We start from the raw sequence: 9,425 nt of genomic DNA, 5'->3' as shown, positions 1-9,425 counted from the left end.
TTTACCGAAAGTTGAGCAGTCAACTAATTTCGTCAAAAAATTGCGGTATTCGATAAAATTTTTTAAGTGCGCAGTTTTTATATTTCAACCAATCCCATCTAAAAGAGGCGAACCAGCCACAGGCTGAAAACCTCTCTAATATAGAATAACAAAAATCCCATGTAAGCGCACTTTTCTCTCCATCAACACGTGTTAAGTTTATACAGGTGGAATTTTATTCACTTCAACATCAGAAAAAAGTGTCACATTCTCCTCGTCCCAACAGGTCATGGACTAATTGTTTCGATTAAACCTAAACAAAGTTGATGTTCTAAAAGTAAACTGGGTTGTAAAAGCGCATGATCACCCTTTCTTTTCGACAAATTTTATCGATATATTACTGGAATTTAACTAAATCTGAAGTCTTTGTAAACGAAGCCGACAGATTGGAACATTGTGTGTAATTTGCCGTAGTAATTCTTACAGCGAGGAACCACACTTAAAACAGGACTTGAAAACAGTAACCAACATAAATGAAGCTCTGTGCCTAGGGGCACGAAAGGGGGGTTTACATAGAACTACAAATCTAGGTACAATTCGACAATCTTGACAGTTCGAAAATTGTCAGCAGTTTGTTGCGCAAGCTTATAATTTACTGTATTGCAATAAATGCCAGTCCAATTTAAATTGCCTAAATGTCTGTGCTCTGTATATCATTTTTATCAGTTTCTCACAGTGTAGCGAGAGTTTCTAAGGCGGATTAAGACCGCTCCTCACTCTAAGGGGCGAGGGGGGCGGGCTCCCGTTCAAATAAAACACGAATTACCTCATAACTTGAGAACTAATCGAGTAAATGAAACCAAATTTGACAACCGATTGTTGATGTTCCCGCTAACACCGTTGATTTGAACACATTCGAAATTACTCAACCCGCGATCTTGGTTGCAATTAACAAAATGAAGAATTCTTTTTCCCCTGGTCCTGATGGAATCCCTGCTGTCGTTTATCACCGTTGCGCTACATCGCTTGCTTATCCACTCAGCCTGATATTTAACAGCTCTTTCGAACAGCGGAAGTTTCCAAAAATCTGGATGCAATCGTGAAATGCTATATTTATACCTGGCCTATCCGTCACCACGAATTTACTGAATTTCACGTTCACTTGTTTCACACAAATCTAATCGAAAGCTCTGGTTGACGTGGTTTATACTAACCTCAAAGCAACCTTTGAGAGAATTGACCATCGCATACTTTTGCATAATAACTACGTCATCTAGGAGCCTCAGATAATTTGACCGAATGGCTTAGCTCTTACCTTAGCCATAGAACACTAGGCGTGAACATGTATTTCGTCATCGTTTGGTAACTTGAGTGGAGTACCTCAGGGGAGCAACCTGGGACCTTTGCTGTTCAGAATATTTTTCAACGATGTTGCATCTTTGCTCGATGGTGACTGTAAACTCGTTTATGCTGACGATTTAAAACTCTTTGGTGAGATGTATCGACGACTACTATCGTTTACAAGGATTGCTAAATACTTTCGTTGATTGGTGTCAACGCAACAAACTGATTGTCAGCGTTCCTAAATGCTCCGTCATGACATTTCATCGCACTGCACAGCCAATTATTTTCGACTACCGCATAGAAGGCATTAAACTCGACAGAGTCGAAGAGATTAGTGACCTTGGAGTTTCGATGGATAAGAAACTTTCCTTTGCCAATCATCGAGAAGCTATCATCGCTAAAGCTAACCGACAGTTAGGCTTCATAATGAAAATAGCGAAAGATTTTAACGATCCTTACAGCCTTAAAGCTTTATATTGCTCATTGGTTCGTCCCATTTTGGAGATTGCAGCACTTATATGGCTACCTCATCAAATAACATGGGACATACGAATAGAGGGAGTACAAAAATGGTCTCTTCGCGTTGCTCTGCGTAATTTGCCATGGCGTGACCGTCTGAACCTTATCACGATCGCTGCAAACTAATCAACCTTGACACTTTGACCAGACGCCGGAAAATTCAACAGGTAACTTTTGTTGCCAAGCTTCTAAAGAACGAGATCGACTGTCCACGATTGCTATCGCTACTTGATTTCAGAATTCCAACGCGGTCGCTTAGGAATGCTACGTTACTTCAACCAAAATTCCATCGCACAACGTTTGGATACAATGAGCCTATGTCATCGATGATACGTGCGTTCGCTTCTGTTGAAGACTCGTTCGAGTTTGCTGAAAGTTCCAGCACATTCTCGCGTAGAATAACTAAATCTGACGTTTTTACTACAGTAAGATTTCGAATTTGGCAACAAATGCGTGTCGCCTATGTTGCCAAAATCGAGACCTTTTTTCGATATGAAAAACTTGAATGTAAATGCTCTAGAAATTGACTAAATATCATTAATCAACGATAGCAATCATTTTATGTTTAAAAGGTCCGCCAAGAGCTATCCGTTCGGTGCAAATAAGTTATTGACACCCTGCGGTAAGACGTAGTCCTACGGCAACAAAAATATTATTGTTCGAAACCACATAACTTTTTTGAGGGCATCATGTTTTCGTCATTTAAAGCATGTATGCAGAAACTGATTGATATTTAAGCATATTTTCGGAAGTGAAATATCTTGTGTTGCCAAAAACGAATACTTTTGTTGCCAAAATCGAACCATGCCAAATTCGAAATCCAACTGAATATGAAAATTGTGATATTTTTATTCATTAAGACAGTATGTTAGATGAATACAATAAACAAATAAACAAATGTGGGAGTTTTCGGAGGCAGCAATTTTTTCTATGGTGGATTGAGACTCCTCCCTCTGAGAAGGGGGGCTCCCGTAACTCATAACGTACGTCATAACTCGAGAATCAATCAAGCAAATGGAACCAAATGTGGCATGTGGGGGTTTTAGGAGGCAAGATTTTTTTTCTATGGAAGTTTGAGACCTCTTACCCTTTGAACGTGGGGACGGGCTCTTATACAAATATTTTTTTTGCATAATTCAAAGAGTAATCGAACTCAAGAAATTTTAGACTCTTCCATAAAATATCAGTCAATAACAATACCACCATAAACTACCTATAGTAACACTAGATGATTCAGAGCGAGACGGCCTCAGACCTCGAGTATTGCCGGTAACCCACCATCGGAAGCTCCGGCCCCTACTGGGGGGGAATCCCCTCGTGGAAATCTCCTCTGTCTAGGTTTATCTCTAGGTCAACTGACCTCTATTCCTTCAGTTGGGTCCGAACGAGAAACAGCGAGCGAGGAAGGGTTACGTCCGCGAAATGATACTTTCCTCAAAAAGATTTTTCGCGAAATATTAGGTACTTTCTATGAAAAGTTTTTTCACGAAACAGTATTTCGCGAAACACTATATTCCGCGCAACGGTCAACCGAGAATTGGTTTTCCACAAAATGGTATTCGGCGAAATATTATACAATCACGACGAATATTTAAATGCTAACCGCTTTATTTTATCTGGCTAAGGAATGGGGGGAGTTGTTTATTAAAATTTAAAATTTGTATATCAAAGTAGCGATGGTTCCATAGTTACGTTACTGCCCAAATTAATCGTCTAAGGTTACGAATACGAAGGTTACGAATACGAAGTTTGCCGGGTTGACTAGTTGCTTATATTAATACCTAATTATATTTTTAAAATTATTTCTTGAGGAAAAGTTTGCTACGCCTGACAAACTATTTGTATATGGTTTGGATACAAAAATTGTTTTTTTTGGACACACAATCCAAACTCATCATGTCAGGAAGAACTAGCTGTCACTGATTAAAAATTTATAATGCTTGTATATATGTAAATAGTACAAGTTACCAAAACTAAAAACCCTACCCGACTCTTAGGACATTCCCGTACCTAAAGTTTTATCGTGATATTACTTGTTTATACCTAAGTTACGTTATATCGAGGCAAAACCGAAATTTATTTCTATTCGAACGAAATTGATTAACATTATTTGAATTGATTGCAAATGAAAGGGGAACCTTTCAACCCGTTAACTTTCAAATTATGTGATGGTTACTTTTGTAGTTTGAAAGATACATCAAGAAAGGCAAACAAGCGAAGAGCGTTAAAAGATTTTGTTAAACAGTAGCAATGCCTGGTTACACAATAATGAAAGTTAATGCAGTTGTTTTTAATGATTTAAAAAAAGAATGTTAGTTATATTGAGGTAAAAGTTATGTAATGTCGAGTTACGTTATATCGAATCGAATTACGTTACTTTGAATGGAGGTTGCTTTATATCGAGGTATTACTGTACTTATTTAAACACTAAATAAAAATATTATTAAATCAATAACACTTCATTTTCATTTTGAAACGTATATCTACATACATATATCGTAAGGAATTTATTAAACCGTTTATTTTATAAACAAATACATAACCCATTCTAATCGGTGACTGTTATCGCTTATTTCATTCACTGCGATTCGAATGTTTACGATAGCGTTTCCCGTGAGGTCTTTCCAAACAGTGAAATCAACATGATCGCGTTAGACCAGCTTGTTTACGTTCGCAAAAGAACTGATAAATAATAATGAAAGCGGAAATGAAACCAAACGCTTACCGCTCCAAACACCGCAACTTTTGCTGAGACAAACTATATCGAGCGTTGATTATTGCGGGCACTAAATAGGTTCATATTTTTTTGACACTCAGCAAATTTTCCTTAGTTAGTCAATGCTCTAAAAATTCACATGATTAAAAATCGCCAAATATTTAAAAGATCACTAAAACCGATTATGATTTGTCAATAAAAAGCATTATCCAAATAATTTCAGCCAATTTTAACTAAAAGGTATAATAATACCCTATTTAGGCAATATATTCAAATATTCAAAGTTTTGCGAATGCATGATGATATGTTTACATAAAAAATATAGTCGATAAATATTCAAAAGCTTAACCATAGCATTGAAAAAGCTTGAGGTTTGAGCTTGCACAACCACATCATTGCTATGATGAATAGAAATTATATACATGTTATTGCGTCATCTCCTAGGTCTACCAAACCGCAAAGATTGTCCTTCTGGGTGAGAGAAACGGAACTGCCTTTGGACTCCCTATATACTGGGGAACTGGGGATTGTTGTAACCAGTAAGGGAAATAAACATATCTGTAAAAAAGATTAGCGAATGTGTTTGTTGACAAAACTAAATAATAATTTATTCTAGTGCGTGCCATACATATTACATATATAACATATTTTAAAAAGGAATTGGAAAGTAATGCACATTTATTGATGTACTGTACGTAAGTTTTTAAACATCATTATGAATTAGGAAGTCTAGTCAACTAAAACGTACAACATTTTCATCGTAAAGGACTTGGTCTTAGCTGCTATAAACAAGAATGGTATCATCGCATCATGGTGTTTACATCACCGAACAAACAGCGGCGCCACAGAATGGGAGTTGCCTACGTGACGTAGGTCTCGACGCCATTCGTTATGCTTTTCCTTATCCATCCGTACCGCAATGTCATGGATGGTGGGCGGAGACGCAATAAGATACGGTGCTCTAGATACCATGTGTTTTATTATGTATCCGAAATTACTATACTATTAAAACCTAAAGGGCATCAATGAGAGATTAATTTTTAAAACAAAATTGGGCGCAGGGTTGCTACGTACTAAGTCAATCGATTCAAAAAGGCTAACTGATTGAATGAAATGGACGTCATGAGATGGATAACGAATGTTATTGACAACGAATTATATTTTGAAAACAACAAGAACGTAAACAAATCATTGCATTACCATATGTTCGTTTCCAAAAAGAGTTGATGATGCTTGATCTGATCTGATGATGATCTTAAATCATTGAATAAGTATTTGAGTATTTTTTAATATTATCGTACAGTTTATGGTAAGGGGTTGCAAAATTTCATGAAATTTTGTACAATGGCATAGTTCAAGTACTTATGAGTCTATTGTCCACTTTTATTCTTCCAGTGAATTTTTCTTTCTTTACAATTTTTTAACTTTTGTTAGTGGTTCAAAAGTTAAAAAATTGTAAAGATTTTAATCTATACCTATAAAAATGAATTTCTGTTTCTCTAACCGTATGCTCCTTATAGAATCGAAAACTACTGAACCGATCGGCGTGAAAATTTGCATGTATGGGTTTTTGGGGTCAGGGAAGATTTTTATGATGGTTAGAGACACCTCCCCCCACTAAGGGAGGGATTTCTGTCTCTCTACCCGTATGTTTCTTATAGAATCGAAAACTACTGAACCGATCGGCGTAAAAATTTGCTTGTAGGGGTTTTCGGGGCCGAGGACGCTTCCTATGATGGTTAGAGACCCCTCCCCCCACTAAGAGGGGGGGCTGCTATACAAATGAAACACAAATATCTGCCTGTCTGTTCTATGTTCCTTATACAATTGAAAACTACTAAACCGATCGGCGTAAAAATTTGCATGAAGGGGTTTTTGTGGCCGAAGAAGGTTCTTAGGACGGTAAGAGACCCCTCCCCCACTAAGAGGGAAGCTGCAATACAAATGAAACCCCAATTTCTGCATAACTAGAGCACTAATCGAGCAAATGGAATCAAATTTGGTATGTGGGTGTTTTTGGTAGCAGGATTTTTTTCTATAATGAATTGTCCTATTCTTTCCAAATAATGTTATCATTCCTTGGTTTTGAGAAATCGCTAGTGTCCGGGCATAGAGGCCTGTCCGGCCATACAGGACTTCCCGCCTACTCTTTTCAAAGAAATTATTTTATTTCGCAAACAGTAAGAGATAGATAGTTACTTTATTCGGCCAAGTTACTGATTTTGATGTGTTCTACAACTTTTCCGATGGAACAAAAATTTTTGGACGCATTTAAAAAAAAATTATATTACCCTGATAGGCAGATTCGCGATCCCTCTTGCCCCGGAATACCTTTTCAAAATACAGTGGACCCCCGTTCGTTTGAACGATTCCTCATGCAAACTAACGGGGTTAGTTTTTAATTTGAACAACTGGTAGCCTTAAATATGCTGGAACTTGTGTAATCTGGCTGCCCTACTCTTTGTTATTGTTTGGTGGTTTGATTCAGTTGGCAATTGCAAGCAGCGAATATTTCATTCTCCGATCGGATTTCTACCATAATCGTTGGGAAAACGCAATGTGAAACAGATTAAGCACGTAGATCAGCACAAACGAATCATGTTTATGTGCATTGTCTGCATAAGCAAATGATGTCATATTGAGAATGACGTTTGAACCATTTTTAATTTGCACGTCGTGCAAACCAACGGGGTTCAAATTAAAAAGTGTTCAGATTAAAAACGGTCAAACGAACGGGGGTCCACGGTATCACATATGTAACATTTATAGTTAGGCCATTGTAAATTATTTTTAAAGTTTTTTGACTTGAAAAATCGGGGGGCAAAAAATAATATGTATGATATTCGTCAATTTTTTTTAAGAAATCACTTGCCAGTGGAATGAGTGTTCGTTTTTGGAGCCTAAAAAGCTCCAAAAATAAGTGTTCGAGTTAACGCTTCTAACACGAAACAGAAGTGGAAATTCGAACAATAGAATTTCCGAAGATCGGCAGAAAAAAATTTTCAATCATTTTTGTCTTAATTTTTGTAGGATTTTGCAAATAATGGAAATTTTATAAAATAATAATGCGTATGTGAAAAGAAAGAATTGATTTGGTTTGCACGATTAAAGTTTAAGTAAAAATGCTTAAAACGCATATTTTTTTGCTCGATTAAAAAAATCTCTTTGGTTTTTTTTCGCACGATTCTCTACGCCATATTTTCCTTTTTGAAAATTCTGATTCAGAAAGGGGAACTTTAAGCACCAAAGTAAAATACGGATCTAAAATTTACTGAAAAGGAATAAGTACACAAAATTTGATATCATTTCGGCACCAACTTTTCAAAACGGCCATTCTGCAAAATGTAAACAAACCAAGTGAGGGTTGCTTTCCCTATGCTCGTCCGGCAAAAAATAACCCTCACTCGGTTTGTTCAAATTTTGCAGATTGGCCCTTTTGAAAAGTTGGTGCAGATTTTTTCATGGAATTGCTAAATTGACATGCATTATGGTTTATGACCGATATAATTAAAATGAAAAGTAACGTGAAATTACACTGAAATACGTAACACATATTTGAAGAAAACAATCATTATCAACAATATTTTTTCAATTATTTTAGAGCATTTTGTTTTTTTTCATAATTTGTCTACTTTTCAAATATATCAAGCAACCAAAAATTTTCGGGAAGGTAGATAAAATCGGTGAACCACTGTACATCAAAAATTCAGAAAGGTATATTTCTTATTTTTTGGGATACAATTAAATTTTTTTTGTAAATTGGTTTTGTATTGACAATGGAGACGCATTGTGTTTTTCTTAACTGCAAGGAAACGAACATTGGCAAAAGAATGGAGTTATCTGGTTTTCTCTGAGCAGTTGAAAACAAAACACTTAAAACACTATGCATCTCCTTTGCTATATCAAAACTATCAGCACAATACAAATTCACAGAACAGTTAATATAAATGACTGGCGTGAATAAATAAAAACTTTTAATCAACTATCTAAACGACAGCAATTAGTTTTTGTCATTGTAATATAATTTCATTTCATTTAAACGAAATTATTTCATTATATTTTTTTATTACTTTTACTGCTTCAAGTCAAACAGTTATATCTAGCTCATAGTTTTAATCACTAAGCAACACGCAATTTATTGATTTTTGAAAAAGTTGCTGGTGTCAGTAAAAACGCACTACACGTAAGTTTACAGAGACTATCTTCATCTCAGTGGTTCGAGTTGTTCGAGATTTTGCATACTTATTGAAAATATTTTTTTCCTTACATGTATCCGACACTTTTTCTTGTGTTACAAATTTAATCTAATATTTGAAACGGGAGTTGCTCCCGACTGTAAAATTTTCACTTTTGCTTACATCATTCTAAAATGCCATAAACATAGCGAAGCTAGTAATTGCTAGTTTAGCCGGAGACATTCATCAACGTACAAAATAATTAATCCGACTTTCCGGATTCGCACAAGAAAAAACATTCAACCCAGCCAGTTCTATCGACCGCCATCCATCAGTCAATATAAGAGAAAAAAGTTACCTCATTCCAATGATCTGCAGCTGTTTGGTCTACGTCAACATTACCGCAATAACACGACATACAATGGTTCGATAAATATTTGATGCCACTAATATGATTAGCTATTAATCACCATTTTCCACTGGACTAGATTGAAAATGAAAGTAGAAAAGATGGATTATAACTTCACCACGTACGTCGCGCGATCAGAGTGAATCGAAAAATTTTCTCACAGGCTTCTGTAGGGTGCACCTGTACCCAGTCAGTCTCATTCTGTTTCCCACTGCAAAGCTGTAGGTTCTCGGAGAGCTTATTTCGCGGGCTTTGTGCCAAAGAGCCCATCGCATAAGGAAGC

The sequence above is a fragment of the Sabethes cyaneus genome, chromosome 2 (genome assembly GCF_943734655.1).
Source record: "Sabethes cyaneus chromosome 2, idSabCyanKW18_F2, whole genome shotgun sequence".
NCBI lineage: Eukaryota > Metazoa > Arthropoda > Insecta > Diptera > Culicidae > Sabethes > Sabethes cyaneus.
Note: the sequence above shows the minus strand (reverse complement) of the source record.